Source organism: Diadema antillarum, unplaced genomic scaffold (genome assembly GCF_040938485.1).
Source record: "Diadema antillarum isolate AM-2024a unplaced genomic scaffold, OU_Dant_1.0 scf00000049, whole genome shotgun sequence".
Classification (NCBI taxonomy): Eukaryota; Metazoa; Echinodermata; class Echinoidea; order Diadematoida; family Diadematidae; genus Diadema; species Diadema antillarum.
Genome location: NW_027270938.1, coordinates 75,130 through 97,131, shown reverse-complemented (window position 1 = coordinate 97,131; position 22,002 = coordinate 75,130).

Below are 22,002 nucleotides of genomic sequence, written 5' to 3'. Positions count from 1 at the left end.
TCTTTGTTACAACTGTCAGCGGTTTTCATTGATTTGTAAAGAGTTCAATGCAAAACCTGCAACCTTGGTGACACAATCAAGGGTTAGATTTTAGGCCAGTACAGTTGAGGTTGGTACTGAACATATTACAGTCAGATCCCTGATTCTGAAGGGGAAGGTCGTAAATCTTTATTGACTTCAAAGAAGAGGTGCCATTTCTTGTTATTCCTTCAGATTTGTTGTAGAGATGAAATTATTTTTCCAATTACGTGAAGACATTTTGACAGATTTAGTTGGGTTGAGTATGTCGTGCACCTCAGCATACACAAGTTGCATTCCGCGATCTGGAGGTCTGTCTGTCTGTCTGTGACTGCCTAATGTCAAATTCCCCCTATTTAGACTAGTGCTTAATCACCATAGTACCTTTGACAATTGTGTTGCTCACAGATTGACTATTCACAGATTACTACTCCCTTGGTCAACTCTCCTCGTGAGACTTCATGGATGAGTACAGTTGTACAGTGTGTCTCTAAAAAAAGTAAACCCAACTTCAATGGCAAATTTTCAGAAAACTATAAAATATTTACATGTTATTTTTTCATGGTTAGATAGTCCAATAAGTCCTCTGTCCAATGATACCACGTAGGTTATGTAACTCTCATGCATGACTGAGCATGATTCAACTTAGTGAATGGGTGTCAAATCATCACTGTGGCAAGTTCCGTGATCAGCATACTTTCTCACATTGTACCAGATGGCTCTTTTTGTTAGAGGCTGCCTGTTGGGGAACTGCACCCGAAAAGCCTCTTGAACTTCCACGAAACTTCATGTTTCCTGGTGTCGAGTTACCAGGAATACTCTCTGCTCCATTGTCAACTGTACCATGTTTGGAAAGCATGTGAAGTGTGCCTGTGTGAGGAACAACCTTTGCTGAAGTTGGTATGCAATCATAGGCCTAACATGTGATAAAAATTTAACTTCAAATATGCCCTGAATGCATGACAATAGCAAGAAATAACTTGCCACAGTGATGATTTCATACCCATTCACTAAGTTGAATCATGCTCAGTCATGCATGAGAGTTACATAACGTACGTGGTATCATTGGATAGAGGACTTATTGGACTATCTAACCATGAAAAAATGTGCAAAATATTTTATAGTTTTCTGAAAATTTGCTGTTGAAGTTGGGTATACTTTTTTTAGAGACACACTGTAGTTGTCTTTTAACTTGCATTGTGTGGAATGATACATGTGTTTAAACAGTGAACACAAACACATGCAAAACACACGCATACACACAGAATTTGCACATGGTAAAGGCGACATGATCAAGTATTGATTTTTATATTTTGGATCGAAAAATAATTCTTTAGTGAATGGTTGAAAGAGCTTCACGTCTTTATATGTATTTTTAACTATGTCAGAATGTTTGCCTGTTTGACATTCCATTGTATACATTTTGGAAAATGACGTCACTGCTTATGACGACATTTTGCAAATAGTGCACTATTTGTGAAATGTTACGAAGCAATTGTGATGTCACAAAGCAGTTGACATCGCGCGCTGCTTCGTACAGTCACTGAAAATGTAACAATTTTTTAAACAAAGCAATTGTGACATCACAAAGCAATTCGGAAATGTAACAATTTTTTTAACAAAGCAATTGTGACATCACAAAGCAATTCGGAAATGTAACAATTTTTTTAACAAAGCAATTGTGACATCACAAAGCAATTCCGACATTGCGCGCTGCTTCGTATGTAGCGTCGCTCTGTGAAATATAACAATTTATAACAATGCAATTGTGACATCACAAAGCCATTCTGACATCGCGCACTGCGTCGTCGATCATATGTGAAATGGCACAAATAATGTACTTCTAAAAACAATTGTTGATATCGCGTCATACTTTATACGGTCACTGTAGAATCCCTCCACAACATCGCATCCACCACACAACTTCCCGCCTCACACTTTCCCCTTCTTTTGTTTAAATTTTTGGTCCCAAATGTAAAACCAATATCCTGCCTAATTTCGAGTTTGTGGTTGATACTATGAGCCTCGGTGTCTCCAAAAGTACTATTTACTGAGGAGCTTTACACCTCAGTGAATAGTAAGCCTACTATTTTGGAGTCACCTCTGCCCATAGTTTAAAGCAGAAGTTTTCCCAAATATACATGTGGATTGGGTGAATGCAGCAATTAGTAGAATATATCTAAAAGTTTGAGGAAAAGTGGATAATCATTCAGAAGTTATGAATTTTTTTCAGTTTTAGTGCAGTTATGGCAGGATGAGAAGACTTACAACAGCTTGTGACATCACACCAGAACAACGACATAAAGAAGATAAAGAGAATCTCACAAAATTTGACCTTTTTTTTGTAAATGAAAGTACACGTTCCTTTGACTTGTTGACATATATTAAGTGACGTTCCCTCAGCTTTTTAAAAGAGGCAAGTTAATTGCTGTTTCATTATGGTAGAAAAAAGAAATATTGTTAAATCTCTTATCTTCTTTATATAATTCTGGTGTGATGTCACAAGCTATAGTAGCCTTCTCCTCCCGCCAAAGTGGCACTAAAACTTTAAAAATTCATAACTTTTGAACGGATTATCCAATTTTGCTCAAACTTTCACTATGTTCTACTTATATTGCTGCATTAACTCAATCCACATGTATATTTGGGTGAACTTCCCCTTTAACCAGAAACTCTCAAGGCAAAGAATATTTGTATTCTACTATTTGCTCATCGCTCATTTAGATGAAAAACAAAAAATGTTTGCACCTGTTCCTGCATTACCCCTCCCCCCCCCCCCGCGGGCGCAGACACACACACACACACACAAACACATACATGAACATACTTGCACATAATGTTTACACTACATAATTCACTATTGATTTCTAGTATTTGCTCAATGCTCATCTGGACGAAATATGTTTGCACCTGTTCCTACGTTACCATCGCACACACAAACACATTCTCGCACATATGCATACACGACATGATCAAATATTAATTTCTAGTATTTGTTCAACGCTCATTTGGATGAAAGATATGTTTGCACCTGTTCCTGCGTTACCCGTGGCATATCATACCAAAGAGACACTTCCTGAAACGCTTTTGTTATTTATCAAATAACTTGGTTTATTTGGATCACAACATTATGTCAATGGTTATTTTGTTCAAAACAAAGATAAAAACGTCTACAATAATTGATTCAAATTAACAAAGTCAATCAACACAATATGATAAATTTGTGTACGAATACATTGACCACTATGTGCGTTTTGAGCGCTGAGTATACGCTATATTATCTCATATTCATGGATAGATAAGTTTGCAATACGCATGTAGAGCCATACACTCAATTTATCTCTCCTAGCGAGTATATATTTCACTTGTACGATTTGAAGAATGTCGATGATTCGCCTACATATGGACGTGCTGCATAGAATGAGACACTTTTGATCAATCGCTAAATTTTGCGATGATAGTATCATATGAGTAAAATCGAAAGAAGTATACATCATATGTAAAGAGAACACGTGAAATTGAAGTGTTGAGAGGTATATGAATCTAGACGAAGACGGGAATGTTCCCAGTGCATTTCAATCAGATTCCGACCTCCCCTGCTTTCCTTTTTTTTCCCCTCACATTCTGTGAGTGAATACACCTCACGGATAACACCAGCCAAACTTTTACCACAGAGTATAACCAAGTTGATGTGATAACACTTGACATGACGTCGTTTGTGCCTACCATTTCCAATACCACTGCTCCTCACCAAAATTCGCTGGTTGTGTCATAATTTCTGTCGATAATAGATGCAGGAGCAAATATTTGCCACGGCACTCTAGCCATCAGGCTAAGCGAATCGCACACCTCAACCTCTCTGCACAAGCCCGACACTACCCGTTAATTATGACGCCATCATTAAGTCATCAAACAGCCTCGACAGACAGCCGTAACGACTAAAATCTCGAGTGCACTCTGCGCACACCAACTGATTACATTAAACGACCCACTTGAATCTCTTAAAGAGCTAGGGGTAGTATCGTACATGAGTCCGTAAATGTTCTACATCATCATGGTACAATTATGATAATGCAACGGTTAAAAAAAATCAATGAGGGATTATTATAGCAAATGGGCAAGAGACATTCATGTCACAAACATTGAACACACGTAACATTGTATATATATTTATATATATAAATGTATAAAATCGTCACTGTGATATACATTATTGATATTGTTGCGACAGCACTTTTGCATAGTTTGGCTAAAAAGACAAAAATAAATCGTATAACAGAAAACACCCATATTTTTCCATGAAACTGATGTTTACCCTTTTCTACTCGTTCAAGTGATAAACATTATTCCAAACACGCTTACGAATCCCACATTACAAGACATTCTATGGATATATCAAACCACAAAGTGTCACAAAGTTTTACATGTGTATAAGCTTACTCGCCATCTTCTCAGATGGTATATATTTCCAACTATAGCAAAAGTGGTATCCAGTATATGGCATAAAAGTGGTACATGTTGCTGACTGATCAAGTAACATTTGAAATCGAATTTATTATTTCCGATTTCTTTATTTTTTTTAAGATAATGATGTTGGTACCATTTGTATCATTAATGTAACATGTGATAATAAGATATTTGTCATCGTCACTGGTGGCAGCAGTAATGATACCACTGACAGTGATATTGAAAAAAAAAAACTTTTTTTTAATGAAAACGTTTCGAAACCTTAAACTTATTGGTCTACGAATGCAAGGATACGATATAGTATATGCACCATTGGCGTAGGCTAATATTGGCATTTCAATGTTCATAGCGCTGATAGACACTTAAAGAGATTACAAGCAATGTCGTCATTGTTCTAGATCTAGGGCTATAAATCATTAGTGTAACCCGGAAATGAGCACCAGTGTATTTTCCCCCGAGTCTAAACAGTTTCGGTGCAGGGTCCCCATTTTTGACAGAGCTTTAATGACAGTATGCTCCAATACATAATGTGCACTGCGAGAAGAGACGGGGTCAAATTATTCGTATAGGACACTACATAATAAATTTCGTCGAAAGTAAAGAATGTCATTAATGTGAGTATCCTCTTTATTCGCCCTGGACTACATGCGTTGTATCTTCATGGATATACAAAATATAAACAGTTTCACATTTCAATTTACGGGGACGATCATTAGAAATACTGCTGTGTACGCGAGATTCAGAGATATAAATCTGACAGGCATTTTATCTGAAATCGTTAAATGCATTCTAATACATGTAATGCATTTTACGTGTGATAGTGTGATTATGCTTTCACCCGACCCACTTTGCCGTTTCGTTGGCATCTCAAGAGGGTAATTTTCTGCAATCCATAAATATTAGTGGATCTACGGGGTAGAAACAAAAACAAAACGAAAAAGAACGAATCTAGGGCGCATGAATAACGGGGAATGCACCGGCCAGCTTCCCAAACCCATCATCATTCCTAAATGACCACAATTATTCAAGTCAACACATAACTACTGCCTGTTATTACCTGTGGTGTATCATCTGGAGCAAGCTATCTACGACTTTACACATCGCTTTCTACACGGCGTCTGCTTAACATGTGCTCAAGCTATATATACCTATACACAAATAACATGCAGTTGAGGTGATGTAAGGTGCCATTGTCTTTGCGTATCAGGAGATGTCGTTGATGCCTATATATAGCATTTGTCTCTTGAGTATTGTTTCTCCTGCATTTCATTCCATACCCTTGTTTAGCCATTTTTCGATGAACTCAAGACTGGAATGCGTTGAACTCGATCAAAATGGTTACTCTTTTTTTTTACAGTCGCACACACACATACACACACACACACACACACACACACACACCCTGTGCTATCTTAGGTAGATAGGAAGTAATCTTGTCATCAGGAGCCTGTTCAACTAAGCTCCAAAATCAATCCTAAGTTCAGTTTAACTGATCTTAGGGACACATTTAGGGTCAATCAGTACTCGTAAGTTAGGAACTGTTTCAGTAAGCCATTTATTTTGGGAACGAATTTTAACCAAACTTGACACTTTCTAATGTAGTTCCTTCCCAACTATAGATCAGGGTCCCATTTCATAAAAGATGTTAGAATAGCAACTCTTGCTGGAATGGCAACTTCCAGTAGCAACAGCCAATCAAGAGGCTGGATTCTTGTTGTTACCATGACAATTAACAATCTAGCAAGAGTTGTTATCATATCAACTTTTTATGAAATGGGTCCCTAATCTGACTCTGTCCTAACTTTGCTGGGTTCATTGTTTGACTTGATATAGTTCCCATGTTGGTGAAACATGGCCCAGGAGCAGTGTGTCTATCAGAATGTAGCACAGCATAAATTGCACAATGGTGCTGAGACTGTACAATGATGGTCATTACAGCGATTGGTCAGTGCTATCTTATCATTATAGTTACACTCTCACCGCCAAGTATCGCATGTTCTCATCGACCAATATGCTACTGAAAGATGAATATAGCGTAGGAGTCTACAAACTATAAGTGGTTCCTCGGCCATAACATCCTACCCCGCTCTCCAACTCAAATGCTGTACAATCTGACCATGTAAGTTTGATGGCTCTCTTCTACGCCATGCCCGAAAAAAGGGGCTCAGTCAGGACGGTGCATGTGGTTTTCTTATAGTGGCTTCTTGTGTGGATGAGACATGCTTGAACTTGAAGCAAATTGCCTTATAGCCTCATTTTCATAGTCTGTAGATTAAAAAAAAAAGATGAGAATCTTGCGGAAAAGGTTGAAAGAAATTTGTTCGATGAATAGAATTTCTTGATATTATGTAGAAATATGCTGTTCATATTATAGTAGGCCTAAATCATCTACGTATAGATGTTTCAGACACTGGGAGTACATGTTGAGCTCTGTAGGTTCTGGGTTTATTCGTTTTTTAAACACAAATTGCACAGATTTGTAGGAGCAGTGAGCTGTCCTCACGTATATGAAAAGAGTCGAGTCTATATAGGAATGAACGTGTGGACATCTCTATACTATAGTCACTGCGGAAGGCGCTGCCTCAATACACCACACTGTGTACACTGTGTAAAAGGTCATCGTTGATTTCCAGAGATAGGACATTGGTCACTAGTCTCCACTTCAGTCGCCGTTGGTATCCATCATTTAAACGCAACACACTTCGAAGTTAAAAAAAGGTTAGTTGACTTCACTTAGATAGGTGCCTTATCGCCATGATAAGCCCGTTATCAATGGAGATAGTCTATCAATTATTGTTTAACCATCGTGCCGAAGCTTTCTTCCTTTGTGCGTCAGGGGAAGGTGAAACACTAGGCCTATGTGATTTTAATGGATATGATTATGCAACATGTCCTTTCAAAAATAGACTGTCAAATTAATTTCCTATGTCTCCAATAACATTATGTCCAATTTTGTCTTGAAATCCATAGACTGTGAAGGCAATGGCTTGTGTACGATTGTGCTAATTATATCTCCAGTGCACTGGGCTATAGCCATGTATGCAGGGAGGACAAGTGGTCGATCACTTTAGAGACATAGTTTCCTCACATAATATCATCAAATTTGGATTTAAAATGTGGTCCGATTGAAATCAGTCAAGATATTGATACATTCATGGACAGTTATAGTGCAAGTGAACAGAGTTCTGTCATTTAATACAATGATACAAATAAAATCGAGTCATTGATGAATAGACTTACATGGTCCAGACTCATAAAATCAAGGCTTTGAATAATGGTGTTTCTCTCTCAACATTTTTCTTCATTTTTGTTTGGACCTATATAGATAGTAATGGCCATATTCCAGACTCAGATTTGATACGAATTTCTTAAATTAAGTTGTGCTCCTCTATAGGAGAAAATAGTAAAAAGTGAAATATAGCATTTTGGAATTACATGGTGTCCATAGATTATAATGGTGACGATTTTTGTTATGATAGATACTGACTAAATTGATACCATATGCAATCATCATCCCTGTGCTATACTTTTTTACGATCTTTGTAATCAGTTGTCATTAAAACCCTCAATAGTGCTTACATTTTTTCAAAACCCAGGGTTCTTTCTTTTTTGCATGTGGTATATTTACATTCATCTATAACAGTGTCAAGAAGCTTGCCACGTTAACACTAACAAAACAGTTTTCAGTTATGAATCCACTCTAAAGATATCAAACGTCACGAATAGAGTTAGGACGCAATCCCTAAATCGATGGATACCTTCTGGACAGAACTTGATATCACGACATCACCACCATCCTTGCACCTAGCGCACCGAATTGTGTTGGCGACCTAGATACGTGTAGTCGAGATGAGGACAGTAATCTAGATTTAGGAGGATGTTTCTAAAGATAGCCTCTTTTCATTCCACTAAACATACTGAAATGACGTCTAACCAACTCCCCTGTACAAGACTCAATTTGTGGTGATGTAAATGTTTCATGCGATGTTTTAGTGACTTTACTTAAATTGGCAATCAAGTCATTGTACAACACAGCTTGTATTCTACAGACGAAAGTGAAGGAACAATACAATATGAAATAGATCGAGGAGCAATCTTCTACCAAAGATCTTTACGTGATAGTCCTGATTATGTATGCCTTTCTTTGAATTTTTGAATTCGCCTATATCAGAAACAATTCTCATGTAGGGTCTCTCTCTCTCTCTCTCTCTCTCCGTAAGACATAATCTGCACGAACATGACTAATAGCACGTTAATATGAATCACGTTTTAAGATAAGAAGAGGTTTAGTTAAAATGACTATTCCTCATGTGTCATCCGTCAATATATGCCAGTATAATTCTTGCAATTTGGTAAGAATGCATGAACGAAAATATTTTCCTCTACAATTGACCTCCATATTAACTTTGACGTGATCCTGTTTCATTCAGCTAGGATATGATACGTTCATTCGGCATATTCCAGTCTCCTAATTCCAAATACATGCCATTCTTCACTCTTATAAAGTGTGACTGTGTCTTATATAAAATGATTTTTTTTTTTCCCTCAGGAAGTGGTATTTTGATGGACACTGAGTGTCTCATTGGGGGCATTCTGGATCGTCATGTACGTCACACCTCCCTATACCACGGGGAATGTGTTTGCCATATACGATTTCTCTTTGTCATATACTACGGCAGAATAGACATAACTTAGCGACCCTTCATTTCTATAGCTACCCACTTCTCTCATACTCCCAACAAGTTTCTGAATTGCCCGACATGATAACTTTAACATTTGTGATTCCACCCTACCCCCATTAATGTGAGCAGAGCGAAATCTTTATCACCGGTTCATCACCCCATCAGTATTAGATTCTGTGAACATTATCCTCCATCTATAGTGTTTCACGCCCAGTTTTAGCGTCAGGGAGGCCTCAGGAATGCTTCAGTATTGACTGCGGGAAGGGACTGGGGCCCCCTCATGCATCTTCTCCAATGTTGTCAATTTATTTTAGACTCGCGTGAATGAAAACCAAACTGACATGTTCAAATCTAATTCTGATGACAAACCAGCGGGGATAAATTGCGAGGAAGCAGTGTGCGACACAAAGTTCACCGTTCAGCCGAACAAAGGTAACGCCTATCACGATCACACCATTCTAATGTTGAGTCTGATAATTGTTTGCTGAAAGAGAAGCAAATTGCACATAATCGATTGACAGTGTATTCTGCGATAGCTATGTGAAACAAGGAGACAGAAAACAAAATGGTGATTCTCATAGCAGCTCTCTGAAATAGGTGTGTTCAATTGTCATGAATTTGACAAGGAGATATTTTAGGCACGGCCTCACCAGCAAATAATAATTTCAGTGGGAGGCAGTCAATCCTACAGCTGTTTGCTAAGCCCATATAGCCCGGTGACAGTACCAACGAGGCAAGGGGAAAATGGAAAATGTATACGCCATAGCAGGCTAGGCGGCAGACACAGAATTAAGAAGACGTACACTCCGTGCGAGCGAGCGTACAACCAGCCTAGCTTTGGCTTCACTGTGTACATTACCAGGCATAGATACAACGCCCGGGGCGAAGGTATACACGGTAGCTCATGAGAACATCGGCCGTATTTGTTGGTTGAAGGAAGTGAATTTGACGATGCATTTTCGCCCCGTTAGAATGGTATAGGTGATAAAATACAAGAAATCTGTGAAGATTTCGGAAATCCCTAGAAAAAAAAAATATCGCCGATCTTTGTTTCCATTTGAAAAATTTAAGCAAACAAAGCGATGTGGAGATTGTGCGTATAGGATGTATGACTGCGTCCGTCAGTTAATCTTAGTTATCCAAGCTATGACGCAATATTGAGACGTTTATCTCGAGTGAGAGAAACAAAAAGTGATCGCATGTTCCACCTCAACTTGTGTCCTTATTTTGCAGTGGTAAATTTTTCTTTCATCTACATACGCGTGCATGCTTATCTGCCATATACTTTGATGTATAGTATTACAAAATATGTACGATGTAAATAGAAGGACAAATATCTTATGTGTTGTCGGAATCCCGATAGTATTCCAGAAAGCAACGAGTGGAAAACGGATGCAAAGATAAAGAGGGCAAGAAACGTTGGATTGAGCCATCTAGGTGATTTCACCCTGATAGCAGGGATGTCAGTGACGATTTATCACAGAATCAGTCCCATCCTAGCCAGGCTTTCGTGTTTGCTTCAGAGCTACGCGAGGTACAGCTGATTTTATTTGCGAGTATTCGTTCGGTGCTACGATCCTATGTGTGACCACGCTGTTCATTGTATGCATTACACGCAGACAGGCAAACAAGACTGTCTGTTTTGCTACACCATGTACAATAGTTTGTGCCTTTGGCGGGGCCCCCCGTCTGCAGTGAGGATGATAAATTGCGGTGGAGGATAGCAAGGAAAATATCGGTGGCAAATTGCCTCTGCGAGACGATCTCCGCTACGCTGAGTCCCCCGCTTGGTGGAGCGCGCGGGGACTTTTCTCTGTCATACTCGGTTGCGGATGCATAGTTCAAAATGTAGAATCAGATGGAGAAAGAACGTGGCCTCGCGAGCTCTCTCACTACATTGCTTGAACACGCCACATGAAGTTGAACTGCTTACACTGTTATTTGACAGCGATGCAGAATGGGGGGGGGGGGGGTGTAGTCAGTAGACTGCGAGGGCGCATGCATTTTAATTTCGGCAATTTCAATGCAGATTGGCCAGCTTATGGGGTATCTTCCGGCGAAGACAGCGCTTGGCAACAAAAAATGGTACATAGACAACGAGGCGCAGAGTAGGCTGCGTGGTATTAAAATTCTGGAGAATACAACTTACAAGCCTGAATGAAACCAACCCCTCATACTTACTAATGTGAAAGTAAGAATTATGTTCACTTTGCATCGCTCTCAAAGCATTATTGATGATTATAACACCGTAATAGAGATTCATTTGAAGACACATCAATTTGACTGATTGTTCTTTGTTCTACTCACATCGTCTCAGCACAAATATGAGAGAAGACGCATCCCCAAGTTCACCTGCAATCTTAAAAATTCGAGACAAATCGACACAATATAATGAACAAGCCATCATGATATGACCTAAGAATGTGAAAACGATTTTCCATCTATGCAATATTGACCAGTAAAATCTGTCGCTAATATAATCATGTTGTTATAGAGCCGGTTACAAGCCGATGATGATTACGTGCGAAAAGGTCGTTATAGGTTCGAAAATCGATATTGATATTGTTTGGTTACGTAAGTACTTGATTACAACTTCTCCGTCTAATTTGTTTAATTGTATAAAACTTCACCACTACAATAACTTTTAATTGCTGTTAGGTATTTAGTGCATGAGTACGTAGTATCTATTTATTCACATATAAATATGTAGTGTGCACATGCGTAGTGTGCACAGCGAGCTGGAGATTGATGTCATGGATAATACACTGGGGGCTGCTTGAGAATAATCGATAATGCAGTGCCGTATTTGTGTTTTTCAGCATCCATAAATAAGCTATCATTGATAAATGGATAACAATGGTATCACACAAAAAAGCTGAACTTAAGATGGACTTAAGAGTGGCAACTTTCCTCATGTATATATTCAAGAAGAGAGATACATATTTCATCAGTACCCCTTCATCACTACCTTGCCTCCCATTCGCTTTTAAAGTATTTTCTCCAAGTCTTGTCTGATGTTACTATCTAATCCGTTACCTGTGCGTGGTAGGGAAATTGCACACTTCACTATAACAGCTCTCCACCGAAGTTCTTGCTAAAGGAGATCCCTTAGCTGGGAGGCCCCCAATTCAGATAATTCTATCCCATTACGGGGATTTCAGAACGCGTGTTATATTTCCCTATCTCAATGCGACTCATCCATCGCTATATCCTGCGAATAATAAATCAGCAAGATGCTGTCCTAACGCCACCCCACCCACCTCTTAAGGGGGGACACTTGCATAAAACGAAGCACAGAGAGCGTGTATAATTTCTACTTACGAGTATTTCTTTATGGCAATTGGAAATATCAAATGTCTTCATGATTTACGGTCCGTGAGGCAGGATCACTCAATCAATGAGTTTTGAATCTGATTTCATTGAATTATATACAGAACAGAGCACTGATGAACCAATGAGTGCATGATAGATATGTGAATACGTGATGGAGTCCTCATCACATCGCGTATGGCATTGTATGGTGCAGTTTCATTAGATACGCGTTGGAGGTCAAGCGTAGATTGCATTACAAGTACTGTATCTCTCACCACAATAATCTGAATCCTGTATATATTAGGATATACTAAGCGGTTCTCACATTCATTATTTTATCGTCATTCTGTGTACATACTGTCACCTTTACATCACATTCGTCGAACATATATAGTCTACTTTATTGAGGTGCCTGTTCCACGTCTTCGAGAGACATCACATGATATATTTCATTGTAATCTAAAGTAGCAATCAAACCACATCAAGATTATATGAACAACATTTATAATGTTGCGCATAAATTGTAATTTTGGGAGAGAGAAATGAAATTGAATAATGCATACGATACCTTATGCAGTACATTGGTAACACGTATGAGTCTTCTTTTTAGTTTTGCCTTGGTCTCTGGTTTGAAACCTACATATACTCAGACAGTGCACATGACTTCTCCTCAGTTCTGTTAAAGAGATGAGGTTTGGTTCAAACTGCAAATGAAATGGTGTTTTGCTGGAATCGTCTATATACTTGGAAAGTATAGTCTCCTGTTTGGCTGACTGAATACATTTCGCAGGGAAAACACCTTAATCTATACCTCATCAAGGTCGATGAAATCAGAAACAGACGTACTATGGTGCCGCACATTATACCCCATTTATACCAACGTCTTTACTTTCTATCTCTACTTCATACCCGTGAATAAAGGTTTTATACGACAATGAAAGATTAAATTATGCGGAGTCAGTGAAAGGAAATTTTTTAGGTTTGGTGGATATGAAAGGGCTAATTTATGGAGATATGAGTTCACTTTCATCACCTGTAAAACGTGTATCTATCATATTATCTAATACATTGTATTCTTTTGTCTCTTGCAGGGAGAATTCAATGGTGGTTAGAAAGGAGTCATGCTGCACGATGGGAAAGCCCGCCATAGAACCAGAGTATGAAAATACTGGTTCAGAGTTTGATCTGCTGAATTCGCCTAACAATGTTTATTCACAGATCTTAGCACGCGTAATTCATTGATATCAGCCTGTTTATTGATGATATCCGTGACTCACGAGCGAATATTACACATCCAGCGTGAAAGCACATCGATGAAAATGACAGAGGGATAAAGCGAGAGGGTGTTAGGGACTGAAAGGCTTCATGGATTCTTACATTTTACTTTGTTACCATTTATCAAATAGCATCCAAAATAGTAATATTGACATTTTGAACCCATGCCTATATCCCCCTGACGGAATCGATAATATTGTGCAACTCAAATCAAAAAGTCTAAACGGTGCCAAACGACTCTTTTTAAAGTCAATGGCGCAAAGTTTTCAGGAAAAAACAATATCCAACAACATAGCAAAGAATGCGGTACTCATATAAAATTATCAAAATCATGACATGTACTTAGTATCACATTATTGTAGGCACTTATGTGCATTTCTGACTCAGTCACCTAACGTAAACCTGCGAGTGAACACCGATGGGAGACGCCCTGGTGCGCCAATATGACCTAAACGACAGGTAAGAGGTGGCATAGTATAATGAGCGTGTAATGTGGGAATTTTGAGGGAAAGCCGATTAGGCGCAGTGAGAGTAATCTCGCTGATCCACGAGTTAAAGGTAAGTGTGAAAAGTTACTCTTACCATAATTATGTACACAATTATGATGGCAACAATGGTATACCTATTGGATTTTGTTTAATATATTTATATGCTATTGGTTAATGATGACTAGACTCATAAAGGTTATAATATATTCGTGACGTCATATACAGAATAAAAGTTCAGAATTATGATAAGGAGGATTTTTTTTCTTTTCAACCTTCCTATCGAACGCCTAGATAGAATTCCATCTAAGATTGTCATCAAAAGAGAAATATACAATATCGTGAGTCTCTTATATTGTACAAATACGTCCTCCTACACCTCTTGTAATTGAGAACGACTGTTATGTTGATATCTTGGATTAGGTTTTTAAACACGAGTGGCATATTTTGACACATATCCAAACATCAGCACAAACCAAAATGGGACGATGAAAAACTCAAGGGTGACCCTGAAAATGTATGACTGTATAATATGCATATTGTAATAATCATATGAGTTATCTACAAAAAGAAATTTCCTCCCGAATGCACACATTCTCGTTGATTATGCTTTGTTGCTTGCCTTGGTCTTTGAGTTCGGAACCAAATCCCATCAACTCCTGTTCATTGCTGACAAGCCGCTGTGCGCACCTACCCACTCCAGGTCTGTACAGAAACATGACCCAGAAGCTGCGCTGACGGCATCTCCACTTACATCAGGCAACAATCTTGGTGGACTGTCTCGCGTAGTGCAGATATCATCACCTGACGACACGCAGTCTCTACGTGCGGTATGCCATTCTCCTTTTACTCCTGATCCTTGCTCCTGCATACACGTATTCCCCATTATTAGCCTTCATACACTGACATCAACAGTCAGCCCTTCCGCGACGTGCCGAGTCCACGTCCGGGAGGAAATTCAGCTAATCAAGCAACAGCCGCGTCAAATGAAAGACACTTGTAACGTGAATGAAACGAGAACTAAAAACACGGAACAAGGACGGGAGACACGAGGAGATCGAGGACCGACGCAGGATAATGCACCATAGGTCATCGACACTAACATTATTTCAGGTACTGTACTAAGCAATAAGACTGATGCCTCTTTAGGCGTGTTACTAGTCAGCCTGTTACACAGGGTGGTTACACTAAGCCTTTTACGTCGACACGCCTCGGTTTACAGTAAAACCAGACGACTTTCACCCACTGAACTCTGGTTGTTCTTGACCGTCACTTTTAAGATCAGACATAGGATTGCATCATTTTTGTTCCTTCACCTTTGCTCATATGTTTCATCTGCCACAAAACATGACAATTCCTCTACTGCATTTGTTTTTATCATCTCGGGAACAACTAGGTATTTCGTATGAGCCTGGAAGTATAGTTATCTAATGGTTAAGGAAGTTCGTAAAAGCACAATCCATTTCAGAACACAAAATATCAGATTCTCCTCCAATCTCCAATGAAAGGACCAATAAACATACTCTAAACGTTTACAAGACCTTTTGCTCATTTGGAAGTCACAATAGACATAGTTGATTCATACAAATAACAGAGACATCGAAATAATAACAAATAGACAGAGGTTGGCATCCTGTGCTACGATGCGTCCCCTTGGTCGCTGCCGCTCTTTCGGTGTCGGGTGGCGCATCGTTCACGGTGCCCGTTTGTCCAATGTGAGGATTGGCACTCTTGACTACAGTACATGACTAGTCGACATCGCGCACAAAGCTTCAGTTTCTGCCCCGTAGACTCCTCCGATCGAGAGCAGCTTGGCAAGGAACACCATAGCACCATCTTGACCTTTGCGCAGCGGTAGAGAAAGGTCGGTTTGTCGGCGCGCACGTGCGTTCCATGTTGACTAGGAGCCGCAGCAGCGAATCCACTTGATCCGGCATAGCCTTTGCTTCCATGCCGGAGGTACTCGCTGAGACGTGCGATGAGTTCAGCGATTTGGAAGCCCGATTTGGTGACGAGGTCTCGTCGTAGCATGAAGTGCCACAAATTAGCGGCTTCGCGCATCACCTGGTGGTCTCGCAAGATGGTCCGGGCCATCGTACCACCGTGTTCGCAGGCGAGGTCGAGGATCCTGAGGCAGGTCTCACCGACCATGACGACACGCGTCCGCCGCAGGAGAGACACGATGATACCGAAGATACCCGATTGGCAGCAGTACTCCATGATTTCCCTGTGATGGACAACCATAAGACTATTGTAAAGCACGCTCAGAGTACAAATGGCGACGCCCATCACACTATCCTTACTGACCAGGGCGTCACCGTCGCTACTGAGGTCACGGCTGTATGTCCCGGATGTTGTCGTAGACGAATCACTGCAAGTACTGAGAGATCTTCGCAGGGACCGACAGCATGCCAGTAGAATCCCATGATACGGTATTAGAAGATCACGAAAACATCCAGCAAGATGATGCAGAGCTGGGGCGTACAAACACATCACCCAAAGCAGTCGTATAACATTGTATAATTTGACGTCCAGGTGCACTCGACCAACACCCGTAAAGGTGGTGCATAGATATTCGATGCATTCGAACAGTAGTTCTTCGGCCAGTCTCTGCACGAGATTACAGTAGATGGATTTATCCCGAGACGCAAGTACGTCTAATGCATCGAGTAGAACGCAAAGTTGTGATTGGTCCTCGGCTCCACGTGCTCCGCTGAGATGGCGGGCAAAGTTTTTGGCGTGCGCGTCCAAGTCGCCATTCTGTAGCGCCACCACGACCTTTTCTGTTGGCGCTCTCTTGTGAGGAGGTTGGTAGGAGAAGGAGTTGCGTGCCCGGGCACCGTGCCGGCTTCGGGCGCCGGACGATGGGCTACCGCTGCTGGCGCTACCGGAGGCGTTGGTGGTCGTCGCCGCCGTAGTCGATCGGCTCGAGTCCATAGCTGCAAACGGTCTAGCATGTCGGAACCAGGGGCGTTGGATTAGGGAGAGAGTGGTTGCATCTTCACCCTGTAGGTAGAGATGCATGTCGAGGTTAGGCCATCATATACTACGATGCATAATTCAAATTCCGTGTTGCTAACAGAAAATGGTAAGGTGCAAATAAGGCGTCCCAAATCAGAAGCTTGGGTGTCTTTAACAAACATTCATCCAGCTGTCTTGAGATGTTACAACCACACTGATTAAGCGACACACAATGAAACTAAAAGCAGCTCTGCTTTGTGAGCGTTCCAGCGGTATAATTAAAAAGCAAAGCAAGCAAATAATAGATGGTGCTTTTTTTTAACTGCAAAATACCAGATGCTTAAAAACACTCAGAAATCACCGGTGACGATAAGAAAAATAAAAAGCAATGACTAAATCCGAGCTCTATGATTCTCCCATATGAAGGAGCCGTTTTAACAGAGGCATAGAGCTGCTATGCATCACGACATAGCGAAACTATTTCGGTATTTTGTGGCAGAGATATATATCACATACGTACGCGCTATCTGCAATACAGATCAGCCTCATGTGTATTCTCTTTTGCCCTCCCCAGCGAGCTAGCGAACTGGCAAGCCGGCGAAACGATTTCTATTCCATATTTACATTCCATACGGCGAGACTATTTAACTGTCACATGCTATCTCATCATCATTATCATCATCACGGGGGACACATCTTGCTCGTTTTCCTGTGGCGGTCGCACTCCTCCAACGCGCGCCAGTTGTGTCCCATCCGATCAGAATGACATGTGGTCTGGGTTAGCCTCCAAATCAACACCACGCCACTTCTATCTCATCTTCCGTCTCCCTCTCTTTGCAGTCATTACGCCCTATCGTCAATTGATGAACTTCTGAGATGTTTGTACGCCAGATCTTTGACGTTAATGAGGGATTTATTTGCTGCGTTTGGTAATGAGAACAACTGCGTGAAACATTTAACAACAACCGTTATCGACACTTCGTGTATTTGTTTCGACAATTTCTCCAAAAGTGTGTAATCTTTTGCATCTACTTTCAGTGGAACGCAGCAGACTCCAAATGCACGAAATTCTTTCCGATTTGGCTGTCCGAAGCAGGTTATGACTCCCAATCCTCTGTCAGCAAACAGCCTCAGGAAATCTCGCTGCAGGTTGGTATCCGGTCCATTTGTCGCAGGGTGATTGGCTTAAGGGATTAGTACAACACACCTGTAACAAAAGAAGAAACACAATTTGAATGATTAGTTTCAAATGTTGAAATGGTAACACAAACTACCGCATACTGTTTGTATCTAGTTGACATTTCGTAAGTTTTGTTGATCCAAAGTGCTAAGAAGCATTTTATTCTGAAAATTACCAGATGGCAATCTACAATACTAGTACCACAACTGAGCAAAGATACCAAGTTTACATACTTTGGACATTCTTTGACGTTATATTTGTGTTTACTTTTTGTGTAATGGTATGGATCTTAAGAATTATGCATCTGTATACTAACTGAACTTTAAAGTTACCAAGATGTGAATACTGTGTGTCTGGCTGTGATTCAAAACGTATCATGTCTAAAAAAAAATCATGAGAAATCCTATTCCAGGTTTGAACTATCGATCATTATCATTTTCTTTTTGACGAAAATCAGAAAATCATTCTCAGGGTAAAACTGCATACTATTATACCTTAAAATTTCATATGTCAGACGCCTCGTCTCCTCCTTTGCACACACCCCTCCCCCCCCCACACACACACACGCACGCACACAACACACACGCACAAGCACACGCGCAACGTGCTCCTTGCGACAAATGCGTATAGAGCTCTCTTAATGAGTACGTTCCATGTTTACTTATTACAAAGGCAGCGCCAATTTCAGACATCGCAGAAGCAACCCGCAGACCAGACCCATCTGTTGTCTGCAGATAAGTGCTTGGTGATTATGTACGGAAAACGCATCGCATCATCTAACACGAATGCAGCTAGAACGAGGTTATCAACCCTGAGTAGACAACCTGTTTCTGTGGGGGTCCGTTTATCTTATTGATAATCCGTTCGTGTCTCTGCATGGCGTTGTGGACTCATGTTACACACACTCGCTACTACATGCAGCGCTCCATCGCTTCTCGTCTAGCGAAATGCACAGTCGTAATTCAAAGGTTTTTAAATACCAAACACGATTATTGATTGCCGTGACGGTTCGGTTGTTCTTATCTTCCCTGGAGTCTACGATGCAAACGTATCATAAGTAGTAAATGAATTATTATTGTATTGGTCATGTCGCGTTTGTGACTTCACATATATTTGAAATCGTGTCAGGAGGACTGAAAGAGAGGATGGCGAAAACAGTAGTATTATAAAACTTTCTTTCATCTTTCACAAATAGGGAGCTCTTGCCATAATGATACTCGTGCCAGCGTTCATGCTCAAGAGTATCATCATACTCCCGAGAGATCATACGAAATGTGTCTGTCACTGTTCCACCATGGACCTACGATCCACGTAACCCTCGTCTCCAGCAGTTTTTCCTCCGAAGTGGCTTCTCTGTGTTTTCACACACAGAGAGACACGTACGAGTATACACACTCTCTCTTCTCTCGCTCTCTCATAACGCTGAGCAGAATGTCAGCTCCAATCTATCGTAACCGGGCATCATGACGAGGCGCTCCAAAGCGTTCCTGACGCCATAATGAATCCGGACGGTTATGGCGATGCTGGTTTCTACAATTCAGCTCCAATCAGTGGGTGTGGGTACCGGTCCACAGTCCTGGGCAGGGGAATTATTGGTAGGAGTGTGCGCGTGTGTGGGTGGGTGTGATGGGGTTAGGATGGTGAAAGTTCCTGTATCTTTTCTACATGCATTGCATATTCATCAAATGTAGATCATCAAATATTTGGAATTGTCTACGTTTGACACTTTCCTGTCGGCATGTAGCGCCGCGTTCATAATTCCTGCAAAATCTCCCACGTGATCTGATTCACAGTTGTGTGGTGATGCTTTCAGGATCTTTGATAGAAGCACGTGTACAGTCCTAACTCAGTAGCCCCATGGTCCTAACGGCCATTTTCAACGCGGTCTATGCAAGTCTGACGGTACTAAGTGTCCAGTAGATAAATGGAGATACCGCAAGAGGTTTAACAGTTTCAAAATTAGAGTAAACTTGATTGGTGTAATACAGTCACTTTTACAGTAATATTTCTGAAAGAAAGTTTCGGCCTTCTACCTCTAATGCACATGAATAGTAATTTTTTCTTTCCCATTTGTCGAACCTTATGCTTAAAATTCCCCAAATTTATTGAATAGTTGCCCATCCCACTCCATTTGCATCATTTATATCTTCATTCATTCATTCATATCTAATAGTCTTCATTCATTCATTTATATCTAATAGCGATGAAATTATGGGGAGAAGGATAGCTCGTACTAGCATTTCAAAAATGAGAAGAAGAAGAAGAACAACAACAGCAGCAACAATAAATGGAGAAGACGGCAATGACGAAGATGTCGATACATATATCATGTTGCTCTCAATCAATAATCACGTGACATAAGGATACATTGGCATTGGTCGTCATCCAAGCCTGTTATTACAGAGCGGCTCGAGATGATATTTCCAAGAAATTATTCAACTCGGTACTGAGTTTTGCCGTCTTGCCTATAATTAGGGAGCTTTAGATTTTAGACGCGCGGAGGTTCAGAGGGGAAAAAAAAAACATGTTCTGAGCGTGCGCAGAAGCGTGCGTCAACTTGACCCGCGCTTCTGCGCACGCTCAGAACACGTTTTTTCCCCTTTGAACGTCTGCGCGTCTAAAATCTAAAGCTCCCTATTGTCTCTGACTACAACGGGAGAACGGAGCCGTGTTATATTATATCAAACTTGTTCCTATACTATAGAGACCATTATGTGAAGTGGCTTGAATTTCTGCATGAGAGGATTTCCTTTCGTAGTGACTCTGTCTCCTGCTTACAGCTATATTTCTTCTCTATCTGCTGTATTACAATATTTCTATGAATTATGAAAGGGGTAAATATTACAGAGATCATAATGTACTAAAATAAAAAGGAGATGAAAAAGTTTATGAAAGAGTTGATTACCAAGATTGGCAAAACCTGGGGGGGGGAGACAATAGACAAATTAATGGTTTCACATGAAGAATTGTCTATAAATGCATTGTACATTTTAAAGAGCCCTTATTAAACAGCAATGTTGTATACAAAACACATTAAAACACCATTATTATGCCATGACAACAATCACAAGTCATTTTTAATGCGATGCAAACTAGCTCATCGCCAGGATGTGTCACGCACCACCACACTGTGTATTGACCTTTTGTGTATACTATGAGAATAATCAGTACATACTACACACAACGATGGCTGCTATTTCATGATCATGTCTGATAATAGCACCACGAACCTTTTCAAGACCCAGATATGACTTGAGAGCAATAAGATGGCAATTGCATACACTGTCTGCACCTTTTCTCTGCTTCTCTACAGAGATCCATCAAAGACTAGCAAAACAAAGGTGTGACATTTCATAGGGTGGAATACATTCCAATATGGACAATCCAATATATACGTCAAACACAATTACAGCTCAGTCCATCTAAATACTTGTTTCCACATGGCGGTCATTCTAGAGGAGTGACGAACACTTCGAACAGCATCATTGCTCTCCGCGTCTTAGCTGAAAACGTTCAGACAAAATCTTACGTAGTCTCCCATTATTTTGTATTCTACTATCAACTAATTTGCATGTTCGCACATATCCGTATTCTACCGAATGCATATTTACTTACAGATACC